We start from the raw sequence: 20,113 nt of genomic DNA, 5'->3' as shown, positions 1-20,113 counted from the left end.
CTTAACGACATACTACCATACTTAACGACATACTACCATACTTAACGACATCCTACCATACTTAGCGACATCCTAACATACTTAACGACATACTACCATACTTAACGACATCCTACCATACTTAACGACATACTACCGTACTTAACGACATACTACTGTACTTAACGACATACTACCGTACTTAACGACATACTACTGTACTTAACGACATACTACCATACTTAACGGCATCCTACCATACTTAACGACATCCTACCATACTTAACGACATCCTAACATACTTAACGACATCCTACCATACTTAACGACATCCTACCATACTTAACGACATCCTACCATACTTAACGACATCCTACCATACTTCACGACATACTACCGTACTTAACGACATCCTACCGTACTTAACGACATCCTAACATACTTAACGACATCCTACCGTACTTAACGACATACTACCGTACTTAACGAATCCTACCATACTTAACGACATACCACCATACTTAACGACATACTACCATACTTAACGACATCCTACCATACTTAACGACATCCTACCATACTTAACGACATACTACCATACTTAACGACATACTACCATACTTAACGACATACTACCATACTTAACGACATCCTACCATACTTAACGACATACTACCATACTTAACGACATCCTAGTAGTCAAAGTGGGAAAGAACATACTAATATATATAATACAAATAAATAAATACACTTAAAGGGTGCAAAGCTGCTGCTGACGTGTTCACCTGTTGTTGGAGGCAGATTCAATAAATCAAGGTAACATCAAAGTCCGTTTGACTGAACCGGACCCCTGCTGTGAGGGTTAACACACACCGGACTTCAAAAGTGAATCTTCAAATACGTCTCGAAATACATATGATGACGGTGATCATCCATCACCGTCTGGTACAGCAGTTCAGACAACCTCTCCCGGAATAAACTTCAACGTATCGTCAATAAAGCATCAAAAATCACCGGCAGTCCCCTTCCATCCCTCGAATAACTTCACCACCAACGAACTGTCACAAGGGCAAAGAAAATCATTTCTGACCCCACCCATCCAGGTCACCATGTCTTCCAACTTCTGCCCTCAGGGAGGCGCTACAGGTCACTGTCCGCCAAAACCGCTCGCTTCAAAAACAGCTTCTTCCCCTTTGCAATACGGACACTGAATGGACTCTAAATAACCCCAATGAACAATAACAATCCACCACACCTTGAACGTTATGTTATGATATGTCTTTGCCCTGTGCTGTGTGTTGTACTTCTTATTGTCTGTTTATTGTATGTGGAACTGTATGGAACAAGCTGTAATACTCTGCACTGAACACGAATTCCACCAGCCTGGCTGTGTGGTCATTAATCTAATCTAATATCTTGAACGTCGCAAATATATTCCAATAGGACGAAACACGGCAGTTATTTTGGTGTAAAGATGACGAAAACCTCGCCAACATTCTTTGTAAAAGTTGAGATTCATTTTGCATCCAAACCTTCTTTTCTCCCTGATCACGACATTTTAAAGTTGTGGTCAAGGACTCGCTTTGGTTGTTTAATATAACCGATGAACGAGACGCTGCAGCCTCAGAGACGATGCACATATGAAACACATGCAGGGGTGATTCTAGAGATATCAGTGCTGAGTCTCTCATCTTGTTTATGAATGATCTCGAGATCATGACGCCCGTAAACAAGATGTTTCCGCGGACGTAAACAACAACGTGACGTCGGAGCTCCGTGAACACAAAGCTGTCTCTGCCGTCTGACGCTCGGTTTGATGCTCACGACATATTTGAGAGGAATTTTACCGTTTTCGACGAATAGAAATATTGTTTTCTTGCATCACTTTAACATGTGACAGTGACTGTGTGCATTTGTAATTCAACATGTATATATTTATCTCTTTTCATTTTTATTGCCATTTCTTTTTAAGCTGCTGCAACGCAAACATTTCCCAAATTGGGATCAATGAAGAACTTCTTATCGTATCTCAGATTATTATTAGGGTGCAGACGAGACCCTGGCGTGAACTTTCAGAAACAAACAAACAACCCAACACGGCTGTCTTCAGAACAAAAGCCTCACTCAAATCAACTCAAATAATAACAATGAATAATTTACATTTACATAATTGAATGTTTAACTCCAATGAATGGCTCCAGCAGCTATGAGTCATCAGTCCGTCGCTGCACTTCCTGAAGACGTGTTGGACATATTTGGGCTGTGCTGGACCCTCTGTTTACCGAACACTTTAAAGAGATCTGCTCTGTTTATTTTTCATAAACGTCCCACCGGTTTGGGTGAGGCATGACACATGAGGACGGAGGAGATGGTTCTTGTTGTGTTTCCATCTGGGTCAGATGGAGAGAATGGAAGGTCTGTGGTGGAACCATACTTGCTAACCCTCCCGATTTCACTGCCCTCTCCCGGTTTCCTCCCGGTTCATATTTCTCCCACATTTCTGACTAAATCAGATTTACTCAGGACTCTTTAAAGTAGAAACACTACATACTGATATACACCTGAACATCAGCAGGAGAGCACTCTTTAAAGTAGAGACACTACATACTGATATACACCTGAACATCAGCAGGAGAGGACTCTTTAAAGTAGAAACACTACATACTGATATACACCTGAACATCAGCAGGAGAGGACTCTTTAAAGTAGAGACACTACATACTGATATACACCTGAACATCAGCAGGAGAGGACTCTTTAAAGTAGAGACACTACATACTGATATACACCTGAACATCAGCAGGAGAGGACTCTTTAAAGTAGAAACACTACATACTGATATACACCTGAACATCAGCAGGAGAGGACTCTTTAAAGTAGAGATACTACATACTGATATACACCTGAACATCAGCAGGAGAGGACTCTTTAAAGTAGAGACGCTACATACTGATATACACCTGAACATCAGCAGGAGAGGACTCTTTAAAGTAGAGACACTACATACTGATATACACCTGAACATCACCAGGAGAGGACTCTTTAAAGTAGAGACACTACATACTGATATACACCTGAACATCAGCAGGAGAGGACTCTTTAAAGTAGAGACACTACATACTGATATACACCTGAACATCAGCAGGAGAGGACTCTTTAAAGTAGAGACACTACATACTGATATACACCTGAACATCAGCAGGAGAGGACTCTTTAAAGTAGAGACACTACATACTGATATACACCTGATCATCAGCAGGAGAGGACTCTTTAAAGTAGAGACACTACATACTGATATACACCTGATCATCAGTAGGAGAGGACTCTTTAAAGTAGAGGCACTACATACTGATATACACCTGAACATCAGCAGGAGAGGACTCTTTGAAGTAGAGACGCTACATACTGATATCCACCTGAACATCAGCAGGAGAGGACTCTTTAAAGTAGAGACACTACATACTGATATACACCTGAACATCAGCAGGAGAGGACTCTTTAAAGTAGAGACACTACATACTGATATACACCTGAACATCAGCAGGAGAGGACTCTTTAAAGTAGAGACACTACATACTGATATACACCTGAACATCAGCAGGAGAGGACTCTTTAAAGTAGAAACACTACATACTGATATACACCTGAACATCAGCAGGAGAGGACTCTTTAAAGTAGAGACACTACATACTGATATACACCTGAACATCAGCAGGAGAGGACTCTTTAAAGTAGAGACAGCTACATACTGATATACACCTGAACATCAGCAGGAGAGGACTCTTTAAAGTAGAGACACTACATACTGATATACACCTGAACATCACCAGGAGAGGACTCTTTAAAGTAGAGACACTACATACTGATATACACCTGAACATCAGCAGGAGAGGACTCTTTAAAGTAGAGACACTACATACTGATATACACCTGAACATCAGCAGGAGAGGACTCTTTAAAGTAGAGACACTACATACTGATATACACCTGAACATCAGCAGGAGAGGACTCTTTAAAGTAGAGACACTACATACTGATATACACCTGATCATCAGCAGGAGAGGACTCTTTAAAGTAGAGACACTACATACTGATATACACCTGATCATCAGTAGGAGAGGACTCTTTAAAGTAGAGGCACTACATACTGATATACACCTGAACATCAGCAGGAGAGGACTCTTTGAAGTAGAGACGCTACATACTGATATCCACCTGAACATCAGCAGGAGAGGACTCTTTAAAGTAGAGACACTACATACTGATATACACCTGAACATCAGCAGGAGAGGACTCTTTAAAGTAGAGACGCTACATACTGATATACACCTGAACATCAGCAGGAGAGGACTCTTTAAAGTAGAGACACTACATACTGATATACACCTGAACATCATCAGGAGAGGACTCTTTAAAGTAGAGACACTACATACTGATATACACCTGAACATCAGCAGGAGAGGACTCTTTAAAGTAGAGACACTACATACTGATATACACCTGAACATCAGCAGGAGAGGACTCTTTAAAGTGGAGACACTACATGCTGATATACACCTGAACATCAGCAGGAGAGGACTCTTTAAAGTAGAGACACTACATACTGATATACACCTGAACATCAGCAGGAGAGGACTCTTTAAAGTAGAGACACTACATACTGATATACACCTGAACATCAGCAGGAGAGGACTCTTTAAAGTAGAGACACTACATACTGATATACACCTGAACATCAGCAGGAGAGGACTCTTTAAAGTAGAGTCACTACATACTGATATACACCTGAACATCAGCAGGAAGAGGACTCTTTAAAGCAGAGACACTACATACTGATATACACCTGAACATCAGCAGGAGAGGACTCTTTAAAGTAGAGACACTACATACTGATATACACCTGAACATCAGCAAGAGAGGACTCTTTAAAGTAGAGACACTACATACTGATGTGGCCCCTTTAACATGCAATATGTTTTAGATTTTCAAAATAAATGAATGTTTGAAAATCAGTGCTAAAGTTGTTTGAACAGCAGGTAGAAAGATGGAAACTCGCATGCACCTCTCTCACTGTTGGAACTCCAGCTGTAATCACTAATAGGAGCTGCTAAACAAATGTATAATTCATAGTAAACATGCTGTAATGTTATATATGTGTTCATTAATTCACTGAGTGCATGAGTAGATAACACTAAAGTCAGCGTGTGGAGCTTAAAGACTTCTCTTTATGGATGACTTCTGATTATTTCCACCCTGCGAGGCGACAAACACGAACACTGTTTGGATCCTCGGCTCCCGGGGGAATATGAATAATTGATTCAGCAAAGTCAACTTTTAATTAGGAAGTGTACAATCCTGCTTTCTGCCCGGGGAAACAAGCAGACACATAATCCCAAAGCAGACATTTTAAACAGAAAGGCTCGACGTACAATATCAGGATGAAGTCAATAAAGATAGGTATCAGTAACGGAGGTGATCTCAGTGTCTGTAAAGGAAAATATTGGCACACATGTGAGAAATATATTAATAATAATACAATGAATACATATATTAATAAAAAAAAACAAATATTAATAATAATAGTAAAAAATACTGAATAAATGAATTCATAACAATAATAAATATAACTATTATACATAATAATAATAATACATATAAATATTATATTATATATATACACAATACGGTTTGGTGTAAAATAGGATATTACCCTGAACGTGTTGTATTGTAATTTACAAAACTTAAATATAACATTAATAGTTTTATTGGTGTAATATCAAAAAAATACTATTAAATATTCAGTTTCAGATTTTTTTTTTTTTTAAATGTATAAAATGTGAATAGTAGTATTTTTATTAAAGGGGACCTATCATGCAAAATGCACTTTTGACGTCTTCTATACATAAATATGTGTCCCCGGCATGTCAGGGAACTCACCAAGTGTCCATCCAACGTAAACACGTCATATCGGATGGCACCCACGTGGTGGACCCACGGCCCCAATCAGAAAGTTGCTATTAGTATCAATGCCCGACGTGTTTTGGAAGTAATATGGTCGGTGTTTACATTAGCATGCTAACACTCAGCGCTAACCTGTACTGGAGAGAGCATGTGTGTGAAGAAGCAGGAAGTCACCTCGTGGTAAACCTGAGAGAGAGAGAGAGAGTTTCAGAGAGGGATCCTGATGTGGTTTGTCGTTTCGTCACCGCAGCATTTATTTGACACAGTATCTGCCGGGTCCCGCATGATTTGTTTTTTAAAGCTTTACACCCGAATCAGCACTTTAGTAACAGGAAGTGAAACGGAGGGATATGACGGTTGAATTAATGATCTGTTTGGTATTTTGAGCAAAACACTTCATAGACATGTGTTTTATATACATTTGTATACATCTGAGACCTGTGCTGGTGCAGAACAAACAAAGTAATAGGAAGTTATATCTGTAATATACGTACAACATATACATATAAACACAAGGTTAAGAGTCCAGAGGAAACTAGGATGCAGTGGTGAGGGCGGACCGAGAACCAGAGGAGAGTTTGTCTCTGCTGGAAAGCAGCGAGACAGAGTGAGAGCACAACATCCATCTGACACTTGAACATCAGGCCACGAACGCCCGTCTGCAAACGGCCGAGTATTGACTTTAGGTTGTGAGGCTGGTGAGAAGTCGTCAGTTTATCCTGGCAGCGACGTGCTGGCACTCCACCAACGTCAAGCTGAGACGGCACCAATAAAACCTCAGGACTCGACGGCCCGAAAAGCAAACACTGCCTGATATCACAACGGCTGCTTAGATTTATGGGCAACAACATCTGGGGGTTATTGAAAAGCCCCAGGACCTCAGCTCAGTGCAGGATCCACCTCTCAAGGACATCGAAGGATCGCATCGGGCAACAGATCGAGAAACAAGAGGTCAGGCACTTTTCAATGTCATGTTCCAACATTTCATATTTCTTTCTCGGTTGTTTTCCTGAAATCAGGTCTGTGGTTAAGACGAGCTGAAGAGATTTGGATTCTACGACAGGGGTCCCCAAACTGATGGGAGAGCTGGAGCAGGGACCCCCCTACTATATGCATGGCATACAATTGTGTTTTATATTAAACGGGCCTCGTGGCCGTGTATAAACATAGCTACTCTGGTATTGTACATTCAATACTAAGCTATTCAAATAATACACAGGTTCATATATTTCAGAAACTAGTTGTGAGGTGAGGGAGGCACTTACAAAACAAAAACTCCTCCTGCATTTCCTTATGGTGGGCGGTGGTGGCGAAGTCCATAGTGACTTGGCTTGGCAACTGGAAGGTCACCAGTTCAAGTCCCGGAGAGGACCCAAGTGCTACGAGGTGTCCCTGAGCAAAGGCACCATTCCCAACACTGCTCCCGGGCGCCGTTCAAAATGGCAGCACTAGGATGGTCAAATGCAGAGAAAAAAGTTCCCCACGGGATTAATAAAGTATATCAAAAATCAAAAAAATTATCATCGACACAGCACACAGACGCCAGAAGCTGGGCGTCCTTAGACACATCTGTTGACTCGTCTAATTGCATCGGCCAACCTCAGCTTCTCTATCAGTTGCGCGCTCACAATCAGATGCCGCCTCGTCTATACGGCGAGCTATGGTTGTGTCCGACACTGGAATGGTTTTTCAGTTTGTTAATGTCAATATCATTCCCATACATTGCTTTGCACATATCGGTCGCTGAAGGCGATATTAATCCTCTGCAGGTTTGTGGCTGTTTCTTCTTGGGCGATCCCGAACAGCAACTTGATGAGAGCGTTTTCAAAGCTAGCTCACCAACTTCGGCTGATTTTCAGATCAATATCCGTTGACCTTGGAGGGATCTGAGGCTAGCTTGGAAGTATTCAACAGGTTTTGTCTTTTAAGTGGCTGTGTGTTATCTCCAAGTGACCGCTGCCGCTTTGATGGCTTTCATAGATTCATTTGAAAGAAACAGTAGAGCAAATGGCACACATTGGGAATTCAATGCCACCTGTCGCCTTAAAGGTAAAACCAAACTTCAGATAATTATCTGCATATTTTCGGGTCTTCTCTCGTTTGCGCTTACATCAGCGGCAGGTTCCGCCTCGCCACTTGCATGTTCACTGGTGGTTTCTGAGGTGGATGGTATCTCTCTTGTGCTTGTGGATTTTTTTGGTCGAGTTACAAAACGATCCATTTTTATATATATATATATGGGTATGGTCTTTCTCAACAATATCGCTTGTGTCTGGGTCCTTAGTAAACTGGGGACTGAATACGGTTCTCGGCCAATCACGGGGAACCTGACAGAGCCAGCGTGGGTCATGCGGCCTCGTGATTGGCACAGCAGTGATAGGGGCGGGTCCTCCCCTTTGTGTAAGGAGGCCTGGTGGGACAGGTCCGGGTAGTCTCCTGCTGGTGGGTGAACCGGCGCCTAGCTTGAGATAGCTTCTGTGTGTAGCTGAATGTGTGCATTCCTGACTGAAAGATAACGTCTTCTGCCTCCTTTTCTCTGTTCGCTACAATATGTCGGATTGATGTTAGTGTGCATTTAAAGACATTTCAATTTGTGGGAATTATTTTTTGGGAAAATCTTTTTTTTTTAAATTGCCTAATCAACCAAAGATTTCGCGACCCCCCCTGCAGTACCTCCACGGACCCCCTGGGGGTCGCGGACCCACTGTTGAAGACCTCTGTTCTACGACATCAAATACGTCAGTAAATACCTCCACTGGTGAATTTAGAAACCGGCGGTTGCTAACAAGTGTCTAAAAGAGATTACTAAACGTCATCACGCCCAACATTAGCCTCCTTTAGCTTAGCGGTGGTGATGTGAAGTCATGTGACCGTGCTGTAGTTCCTTTATAGCTCAACATTAGCCTCCTTTAGCTTAGCGGTGGTGACGTGAAGTCATGTGACGTGCTGTAGTTCCTTTATAGCCCAACATTAGCCTCCTTTAGCTTAGCGGTGGTGACGTGAAGTCATGTGACCGTGCTGTAGTTCCTTTATAGCCCAACATTAGCCTCCTTTAGCTTAGCGGTGGTGATGTGAAGTCATGTGACCCGTGCTGTAGTTCCTTTATAGCCCAACATTAGCCTCCTTTAGCTAGAGGTGGTGACGTGAGTCAAAGCTGTTAATATGTGCATTTGCCACGAGATAATCTTTTGCAATAATCCCAAATTGCTTTTTTGCAATGGAAACCTTGTTATGCTAACTTTCAGGTCAGCCTACAAAAATAGGTCATCTCTGCATCACACCCTTTAATTAAAAGTTACTTGCAGAAATAATGCATTCCTTTCAGCTTCAGCTCGACTCTATCTTTACCTTCTAATTAGCAAACTATGGCTCGTGAATATGCTACACTTTGATGGTGATATTGATATTCATCGTAACTAGTCAACATCAGCATGTTAGCATTTTCAACATAAAGTATTCTCTGCTCATTAAAAATAGATGCAAAAAAGGCAATTTGTTGGACATCCAGTTGAAAGGATGTCCTAAAAATGTCAGTATGAGTGAGAGTGAGAGCATAACCCAAATCCATCAACTCAATAATTCATCCACACCACGATGATACTTTGTTGTCAGTTAAAGTCTTACTTTTTCTTGCAACACCCGCAGCTCCGTTTACAAAACCACCAACAACAACTATAAGGGGAAAAAACAAGCAAACAGACATTAACCTAAAATTACAGACAATGATATCAAACCGTTAAAATGTATTCGTTTGGGATTCAATTCTGTTTAGGCTAAGGGGCGGGAGAGGACTCTTTAAAGTAGAGACACTACATACTGATATACACCTGAACATCAGCAGGAGAGGACTCTTTAAAGTAGAGACACTACATACTGATATACACCTGAACATCAGCAGGAGAGGACTCTTTAAAGTAGAGACACTACATACTGATATACACCTGAACATCAGCAGGAGAGGACTCTTTAAAGTGGAGACACTACATACTGATATACACCCTGAACATCAGCAGGAGAGGACTCTTTAAAGTAGAGACACTACAACTGATATTCACCTGAACATCAACAGGAGGAGGACTCTTTAAAGTAGAGACACTACATACTGATATACACCTGAACATCAGCAGGAGAGGACTCTTTAAAGTGGAGACACTACATACTGATATACACCTGAACATCAGCAGGAGAGGACTCTTTAAAGTAGAGACACTACATACTGATATACACCTGAACATCAGCAGGAGAGGACTCTTTAAAGTAGAGACTCTACATACTGATATACACCTGAACATCAGCAGGAGAGGACTCTTTAAAGTATAGACACTACATACTGATATACACCTGAACATCAGCAGGAGAGGGACTCTTTAAAGTAGAGACACTACATACTGATATACACCTGAACATCAGTAGGAGAGGACTCTTTAAAGTAGAGACACTACATACTGATATACACCTGAACATCAGCAGGAGAGGACTCTTTAAAGTAAGAGACACTACATACTGATATACACCTGAACATCAGCAGGAGAGGACTCTTTAAAGTAGAGGACACTACATTACTGATATACACCTGAACATCAGCAGGAGAGGACTCTTTAAAGTAGAGACACTACAGACTGATATACACCTGAACATCAGCCAGGAGAGGACTCTTTAAAGTGGAGATCACTACATACTGATATACACCTGAACATCAGCAGGAGAGGACTCTTTAAAGTAGAGACACTACATACTGATATACACCTGAACATCAGCAGGAGAGGACTCTTTAAAGTAGAGACACTACATACTGATATACACCTGAACATCAGCAGGAGAGGACTCTTTAAAGTAGAGACACTACATACTGATATACACCTGAACATCAGCAGGAGAGGACTCTTTAAAGTAGAGACACTACATACTGATATACACCTGAACATCAGCAGGAGAGGACTCTTTAAAGTATGAGACTCTACATACTGATATACACCTGAACATCAGCAGGAGAGGACTCTTTAAAGTAGAGACACTACATACTGATATACACCTGAACATCAGCAGGAGAGGACTCTTTAAAGTAGAGACACTACATACTGATATACACCTGAACATCAGCAGGAGAGGACTCTTTAAAGTAGAGACACTACATACTGATATACACCTGAACATCAGCAGGAGAGGACTCTTTAAAGTAGAGACACTACATACTGATATACACCTGAACATCAGCAGGAGAGGACTCTTTAAAGTAGAGACATCTACATACTGATATACACCTGAACATCAGCAGGAGAGGACTCTTTAAAGTAGAGACACTACATACTGATATACACCTGAACATCAGCAGGAGAGGACTCTTTAAAGTAGAGACACTACATACTGATATACACCTGAACATCAGCAGGAGAGGACTCTTTAAAGTAGAGACACTACATACTGATATACACCTGAACATCAGACAGGAGAGGACTCTTTAAAGTAGAGACACTACATACTGATATACACCTGAACATCAGCAGGAGAGGACTCTTTAAAGTGGAGACACTACATACTGATATACACCTGAACATCAGCAGGAGAGGACTCTTTAAAGTAGAGACACTACATACTGATTATACACCTGAACATCAGCAGGAGAGGACTCTTTAAAGTAGAGACATCTACATACTGATATACACCTGAACATCAGCAGGAGAGGACTCTTTAAAGTATAGACACTACATACTGATATTCACCTGAACATCAGCAGGAGAGGACTCTTTAAAGTAGAGACACTACATACTGATATTACACCTGAACATCAGCAGGAGAGGACTCTTTAAAGTAGAGACACTACATACTGATATACACCTGAACATCAGCAGGAGAGGACTCTTTAAAGTAGAGACACTACATACTGATATACACCTGAACATCAGCAGGAGAGGACTCTTTAAAGTAGAGACACTACATACTGTTATACACCTGAACATCAGCAGGAGAGGACTCTTTAAAGTAGAGACACTACATACTGATATACACCTGAACATCAGCAGGAGAGGACTCTTTAAAGTAGAGATACTACAAACTGATATTCACCTGAACATCAACAGGAGAGGACTCTTTAAAGTAGAGGACACTACAACTGAGATTCACCTGAACATCAACAGGAGAGGACTCTTTAAAGTAGAGACACTACATACTGATATACACCTGAACATCAGCAGGAGAGGACTCTTTAAAGTAGAGACACTACATACTGATATACACCTGAACATCAGCAGGAGGGACTCTTTAAAGTAGAGACACTACAAACTGATATACACCTGAACATCAGCAGGAGAGGACTCTTTAAAGTAGAGACACTACATACTGATATACACCTGAACATCAGCAGGAGAGGACTCTTTAAAGTAGAGACACTCTTTAAAGTAGCATGTTTTATGCCACTGTAAAGGAGTAAAGGTCATTGATCCCATTATATGTCTAAGCGTGGGATGTTTCTACAAAGCGAACTCTACTTCTCTCGCTCTTCTTCGAGCTGTAACCGAAGAGACCTTCATCTGGCAAGTTGGATCAAGAGCACCTGATGCACACTTGCCTTCTGTTCAAGTGTCTGGTTGAATGAATCAAGCGCTCCTCGAATGCCTCTGCGTGAAAGCAATTTCTATTAAAAGACAAATAGTCCGTTTCAGTTCAGCTGAAGGACGGCTGCGAAGGATCCTCTGGCGTCACGAAAAGCTTTCTGAAATCTACTCGTGAGTGTTTACCGGCGCTGTGGAAGGTCTCACGTGAAACCAAAGTGCAGAGTGAAAGCATTTCCTTTAGGAGCTACACCTTGAACAGCAAACAAGACGAGATGTTCTATGAATGAGGAAATCTTATAAAATGTTCGCCGCACGTTGTCATCGCCCAGTCCTTCTGAATATCCTTCACGTTCTGCAAAGACGCCACGAGTTCAAGATGCAGAGATATCGCTCGTGGTGCATTTCTATCTTATTTTAATTTGGACGTACACGGATGTTTTCAAGGTTTCCCCCTGAAGGAAAGACAAAGCATTTCACTTCCTGTTCACCCTCGTCTCCGTGTGAGTGACACTAACAACTCCTGCCAGCTGGTGTCCCCCCCCCCCCCCCCCCCTGGCTCTTTTCTTGCTGTAACGATGCACATGTCCCCTCTGTGGGACGAATAAAGGTACTCTGATTCTGATTGGTCCACCGCTGAGAGATGTGCCACCAATAGAAGTACAAGTGTTCTATAGGGATGTCACTTTGTTCCGGAAGTAAAGAAAGCAGAGGGGCATTGTGGGTGTGGGGGGGGGGGGGACTTTAGCCCCTGCAGACAATTGACTTGCACTAAAATCATAATATCAATGCTTGACACTTGTGCTTTTCTAGAGACGCTTTAACGGAGAATAAAACAACAAAGAGAAATACAAAAGAAGTGGGTTTTGATTCGTTGAACTCGGTGAGGGGGGAGGAGCCTCCGATGACCCGACTATAACCTATAGAACACACTCCACATGTTTCCAAGGTTTCCCGCCCCGAGAGAAAGAGACAAGCTGGGCTGAGTGACACTAACAACTCCTGCCAGCTGTCGTCCTGCGTCCCCCCGAGGACATTGACCTGATGAGACATGGACGGCATGCTTTATAGGGCACTATCACACGGTTCTCCTCTGACATGTTTCCCATTAGCATCGTGATGAAGTCTCCGAGACACACGCCGCCATACTTTAAAAAGAAGAGCTGGATCCCGCCTGTGACCGTAGGGCTGCATTGAGCCCACAGCACTTATAAGGACTCTAGTTTAATAAAGGAGACAGGGAATAGGGAACACTAACAGTCGCTCTGAGTTAAGCGCTCGGCAGCAGCAGCTGGACGCACGCTCTCTCTCGCGGCGCGTGGTAATTGATAAATGGAGTTTAAATAGACAAAAGCCGGTTCAGGGCGAGGGTGTTGCAGAGAGGAATCACAACGTTTAGTCACCGCAGAAGTCTGGAATGTGTTGAACATAGCGGAGCGAGAGCGGCCGGCACGTATTTACTTTCAGGGGGCAGAGCGGAGTGAGAGACATGCAGCCGCTGCTCAGAGACAGAAGCATGCTGGGAAGCAACCAGACCTTTCTTACAGACTGTCTGCAGAGGTCATGTGATCTTCATGGGAAGGGTCTCTACTTTAAAGAGTCCTCTCCCGCTGATGTTCAGGTGTATATCAGTATGTAGTGTATCTACTTTAAAGAGTCCTCTCCTGCTGATGTTCAGGTGTATCTCAGTATGTAGTGTATCTACTTTAAAGAGTCCTCTCCTGCTGATGTTCAGGTGTATATCAGTATGTAGTGTCTCTACTTTAAAGAGTCCTCTCCTGCTGATGTTCAGGTGTATATCAGTATGTAGTGTCTCTACTTTAAAGAGTCCTCTCCCGCTGATGTTCAGGTGTATATCAGTATGTAGTGTCTCTACTTTAAAGAGTCCTCTCCTGCTGATGTTCAGGTGTATGTCAGTATGTAGTGTCTCTACTTTAAAGAGTCCTCTCCTGCTGATGTTCAGGTGTATGTCAGTATGTAGTGTCTCTACTTTAAAGAGTCCTCTCCTGCTGATGTTCAGGTGTATATCAGTATGTAGTGTCTCTACTTTAAAGAGTCCTCTCCTGCTGATGTTCAGGTGTATATAAGTATGTAGTGTCTCTACTTTAAAGAGTCCTCTCCTGCTGATGTTCAGGTGTATATCAGTATGTAGTGTCTCTACTTTAAAGAGTCCTCTCCTGCTGATGTTCAGGTGTATATCAGTATGTAGTGTCTCTACTTTAAAGAGTCCTCTCCTGCTCATGTTCAGGTGTATATCAGTATGTAGTGTCTCTACTTTAAAGAGTCTCTCCTGCTGATGTTCAGGTGTATATCAGTATGTAGTGTCTCTACTTTAAAGAGTCCTCTCCTGCTGATGTTCAGGTGTATATAAGTATGTAGTGTCTCTACTTTAAAGAGTCCTCTCCTGCTGATGTTGAGGTGTATATCAGTATGTAGTGTCTCTACTTTAAAGAGTCCTCTCCTGCTGATGTTGAGGTGTATATAAGTATGTAGTGTCTCTACTTTAAAGAGTCCTCTCCTGCTGATGTTGAGGTGTATATCAGTATGTAGTGTCTCTACTTTCATTTATCCACCGAAAACATTTCAATATTTCCCTGATTGCAAAAAACAAAATCCATAATCGCCACGAGTCCAAAAGGTCTCCTGAAACGTGCACATTGGGTCTCCAGATGATTCCAGAACCGGCAGTTGATTATAATTGATTGGTTTCTGTGGGATCCCGCGGTGTTACGAATCAGGACGTGATGATGTGATTACATCAGAAAACAACCTCTTACATGTCAGCGGCTGAAGACCCCCCCCCTGCTGTGAGCATAATGAAAGCCGTCACCAAGCAAGTTCCTGAAACACGTCTCACTTGTGAACATGCCTACGTTGAAGGCAGGACCCTTGTTTGCCAAATGTTTCCCCAGACTACGTGTTTCATTGGCTCGATAAACTCCAACTTCATAAAGCAAATAGCTCCGAGGCAAAATGTCCTCCTTTGTATTTCTGCAGCAGCAATGCTTTTAATTTGAAATTGAATGGTTCACTTTGTGTTATTTATCACCGTCTCTTAGCTCAGAGACGTCCCACTGTCGCATCTAGAAGAGCTGTTAATATATCAGTTCTCCGAGGGAGCTGATGTCACGTCCTCTTAAGTCATCTCCACGTCCTCTTAAGTCATCTCCTATTGGAGCGCCGCTAAGTACAAGTCCTCCAATAGAGAGACTCAGTACGGTCCGTGTGGAGGAAGCTGTTCCTTTACTACGGATACAACTGTGGAAGAGACATGAAGAAGAGGGGACACATGTTGATGTAGAAGAGACGTGAAGAAGAGGGGACACATGTTGATGTAGAAGAGACATGAAGAAGAGGGGACACATGTAGAAGAGACGTGAAGAAGAGGGGACACATGTTGATGTAGAAGAGACATGAAGAAGAGGGGACACATGTTGATGTAGAAGAGACATGAAGAAGAGGGGACACATGTAGAAGAGACGTGAAGAAGAGGGGACACATGTTGATGTAGAAGAGACATGAAGAAGAGGGGACACATGTTGATGTAGAAGAGACATGAAGAAGAGGGGACACATGTTGATGTAGAAGAGACATGAAGAAGAGGGGACACATGTTGATGTGGAAGAGACATGAAGAAGAGGGGACACGTGTTGATGTAGAAGAGACATGAAGAAGAGGGGACACATGTTGATGTAGAAGAGACATGGAGAAGAGGGGACACGTGTTGATGTAGAAGAGACATGGAGAAGAGGGGACACGTGTTGATGTAGAAGAGACATGAAGAAGAGGGGACACATGTTGATGTGGAAGAGACATGAAGAAGAGGGGACACATGTTGATGTAGAAGAGACATGAAGAAGAGGGGACACATGTTGATGTAGAGGAGACATGGAGAAGAGGGGACACATGTTGATGTAGAAGAGACATGGAGAAGAGGGGACACATGTTGATGTAGAAGAGACATGGAGAAGAGGGGACACATGTTGATGTAGAAGAGACATGAAGAAGAGGGGACACATGTTGATGTAGAAGAGACATGAAGATAAGGGGACACATGTTGATGTAGATGAGACATGAAGAAGAGGGGACACGTGTTGATGTGGAAGAGACACGAAGAAGAGGGGACACATGTTGATGTAGATGAGACACGAAGAAGAGGGGACACATGTTGATGTTAACTAAGAAGCGCTAAAGACAAACCCCTGGGTGCTGCAGGTGAACACCGTCTCCATGACAACACGTAAAGCTGCAGCCTGATGGAAGCTCTGATTGATTATTTGTGTCACCAAACAGTAGCTGCTGCACTTCAGGGTTATCAATGACATATTGTGTAATGGATGGAAATGACAGCCAGCACGTCTCTTCTTTCCTATGAAACCTTCCCTGCTAAGGGCGAGCGAGGCCCAGAACATCGTTATCAGTTGATTGCTCCCAGTCTCCAGCTCTCAGCAGAATAAAGGCTCTGATCTCGCGGATAGCCGCTCTGCACGCGGACGGTTTATAGCTCCGTGGACTCTGAAGCTCTCTCTTTATCAGCGCTGCGCCACTGTGCCAGGAACTGCTGCTCAAGACCAGTATTATGACACACACACACACACACACACACACACACACACACACACACACACACACGCGAACCACCGCGCAGTCAGACACACGGGCAGTGGTGAAGTCCAAACACTCTGTTAAAAGTACAACTCCTGCATTGTAAATGTTCCTTAAGTAAAACTAAGGACGTATTTCGCAAAAACTATTACAAGTAGTAAACGTTAAAGGTGGGGTGGGTACTTTTGGAGAAACAGCTCGAGATCGCTAGAATTTGAAAATACACAACCGGAGAAAACCTGCCACTTCCTCACAGAGCCCCTCCCCCAACACACAGGAACGCGCACATGACCAATGAGGGCACGAGGTCAGTGTGTGCCCCAATGGAAGGCTGACAGGCAGGTAGGCCGTCCAGTTACTTTAGCCGGCTCAGATGATTGGTCGTGCTTTCTCCAGCGCCACGGCTTCAAAGCACTTCAGATATTCATTGCTATCGGGATGGAATATAACAACAAGTGTACCTCGAGCCGGTTTCTCAAACCTACCTACCTTTAAAGTAAAAATGCAGAATTAAAAAATAAAAATCTACTAAAGCAATACTTTACAAGCTCGCTAGCTCAAGTTAGCTACCTATCAAGTGACTTTAGCTGTCTGGCTAGCTTGGTGGCACTCCATATTTTAATTGGAATGAATGTTTAATATCCTATAGTTATAATAAACTCAAATATCTTTAAGCTAACCATCTGCTCTCATACAGCAGCAGCTCCAAACATCAACGTAGGCTACATTCATACATATGCGTTATTTGGATAAACTAATCCCATATTAGTTCCATAAATAGTTAGTTTCTTGCATTTTATTAAATAACAGTTCCTCTAAGACCTTAAAAACAGCTATTTGGCAAGTAGAGGTTGATATCTTCATCACATACACACACACACACACACACACACACACACACACACGCACACACACACACACGCACGCACTCACGCACGCACGCACACACACACACACACACACACACACACACACACACACACACACACACACACACACACACACACACACACACACACACACACACAGAAACGCCCAGCAGGAAGTTCTCCCGCTGTGTTTCCTGCCAGCTTCTTATCTGTGTGTTTAACAGGTAGCAGTTTCTTTCGTTACGGAGCCTCTCCAGAGGTGTGTGTGCGTGTGTGTGTGTGTGTGTGTGTGTGCGTGCGTGTGTGTGCGTGTGTGTGTGTGTGTGTGTGTGTGTGTGTGTGTGTGTGTGTGACCTACATGCTGCAGAAACGTTAAGGTTAATGGGACTGGAACTCATGCTGGCTCCCCGGAGAGATCACCCTGTGTGTATAGGGCTCTCCGTCACTTTTAATGGCCGCCTTTCATAAAGTCTTTATTGGATTTTCAGTTTACAAACCATTCCTCCGAGGCAGAGTTCATCCTGTGGGTTAATGTCAGAGGGGGCCGGACCGCCAGCTGCAGCGAGAGGGGTTTCCCCGATGCATAGTTCATCCAGAAAACAACACATCGGCTGCTTTGAAATGTGCTTTGTTGATATTGACTTTCAGTGTGAATCTAATGCGCGGACACAACCAGCTTTGAACACAAGGCGCGTGGACAAGTTCATGAGATAGTCTTTATTTAACAGTAGCATCTATTTTGTAAAGTCAACATGTCAAGACTTTTCACTCGTCATTTTCAAATGTTCATGCGTCAGAGTTATGAAGCCTGTCTTCATAAATTAGTGCTTTATTGACGTCGGCTCTAAAACTGACTTTGCTTTGTGTCTGAACAACGTCATATTGATAGTTAACATCGCTTGATTTGTTGTTTCATGTATATATACGTTTATTCCATTTAAACAGGATATATTACGCTCCTACTATGACATCTCTACTTTAAAGAGTCCTCTCCTGCTGATGTTCAGGTGTGTATCAGTATGTGGTGTCTCTACTTTAAAGAGTCCTCTCCTGCTGATGTTCAGGTGTATATCAGTATGTGGTGTCTCTACTTTAAAGAGTCCTCTTCAGCTGATGTTCAGGTGTATATCAGTGTGTAGTGTCTCTACTTTAAAGAGTCCTCTCCTGCTGATGTTCAGGTGTATATCAGTATGTGGTGTCTCTACTTTAAAGAGTCCTCTCCTGCTGATGTTCAGGTGTATATCAGTATGTGGTGTCTCTACTTTAAAGAGTCCTCTTCAGCTGATGTTCAGGTGTATATCAGTGTGTAGTGTCTCTACTTTAAAGAGTCCTCTCCTGCTGATGTTCAGGTGTGTATCAGTATGTGGTGTCTCTACTTTAAGGAGTCCTCTTCAGCTGATGTTCAGGTGTATATCAGTATGTGGTGTCTCTACTTTAAAGAGTCCTCTTCAGCTGATGTTCAGGTGTATATCAGTGTGTAGTGTCTCTACTTTAAAGAGTCCTCTCCTGCTGATGTTCAGGTGTATATCAGTATGTGGTGTCTCTACTTTAAAGAGTCCTCTTCAGCTGATGTTCAGGTGTATATCAGTGTGTAGTGTCTCTACTTTAAAGAGTCCTCTCCTGCTGATGTTCAGGTGTATATCAGTATGTAGTGTCTCTACTTTAAAGAGTCCTCTCCTGCTGATGTTCAGGTGGATATCAGTATGTAGTGTCTCTACTTTAAAGAGTCCCCTCCTGCTGATGTTCAGGTGTATATCAGTATGCAGTGTCTCTACTTTAAAGAGTCCCCTCCTGCTGATGTTCAGGTGTATATCAGTATGTAGTGTCTCTACTTTAAAGAGTCCTCTCCTGCTGATGTTCAGGTGTATATCAGTATGTAGTGTCTCTACTTTAAAGAGTCCTCTCCTGCTGATGTGCAGGTGTATATCAGTATGTAGTGTCTCTACTTTAAAGAGTCCTCTCCTGCTGATGTTCAGGTGTATATCAGTATGTAGTGTCTCTACTTTAAAGAGTCCTCTCCTGCTGATGTTCAGGTGTATATCAGTATGTAGTGTCTCTACTTTAAAGAGTCCTCTCCTGCTGATGTTCAGGTGTATATCAGTATGTAGTGTCTCTACTTTAAAGAGTCCTCTCCTGCTGATGTTTAGGTGT

The 20,113-nt window shown here is 42.6% G+C and overlaps 1 protein-coding gene across 1 annotated transcript in view; it reads left to right on the top strand.

Moving 5' to 3' along the window:
* Nucleotides 1-6,809: 6,809 nt before the first annotated feature.
* Nucleotides 6,810-20,113, top strand: part of htr4 (5-hydroxytryptamine receptor 4) — a 193,088-nt gene continuing 179,784 nt past the window's right edge. Inside the window, exon 1 of the mRNA XM_034093032.2 lies at nt 6,810-6,891. The gene's annotated coding sequence lies outside the window, so the exon portion shown is untranslated. The remainder of the gene's footprint in view (nt 6,892-20,113) is intronic.

Source organism: Pseudochaenichthys georgianus, chromosome 10 (assembly GCF_902827115.2).
Source record: "Pseudochaenichthys georgianus chromosome 10, fPseGeo1.2, whole genome shotgun sequence".
Lineage (NCBI taxonomy): Eukaryota > Metazoa > Chordata > Actinopteri > Perciformes > Channichthyidae > Pseudochaenichthys > Pseudochaenichthys georgianus.
Note: the sequence above shows the minus strand (reverse complement) of the source record. Positions and strands in the feature narration are given on the sequence as shown.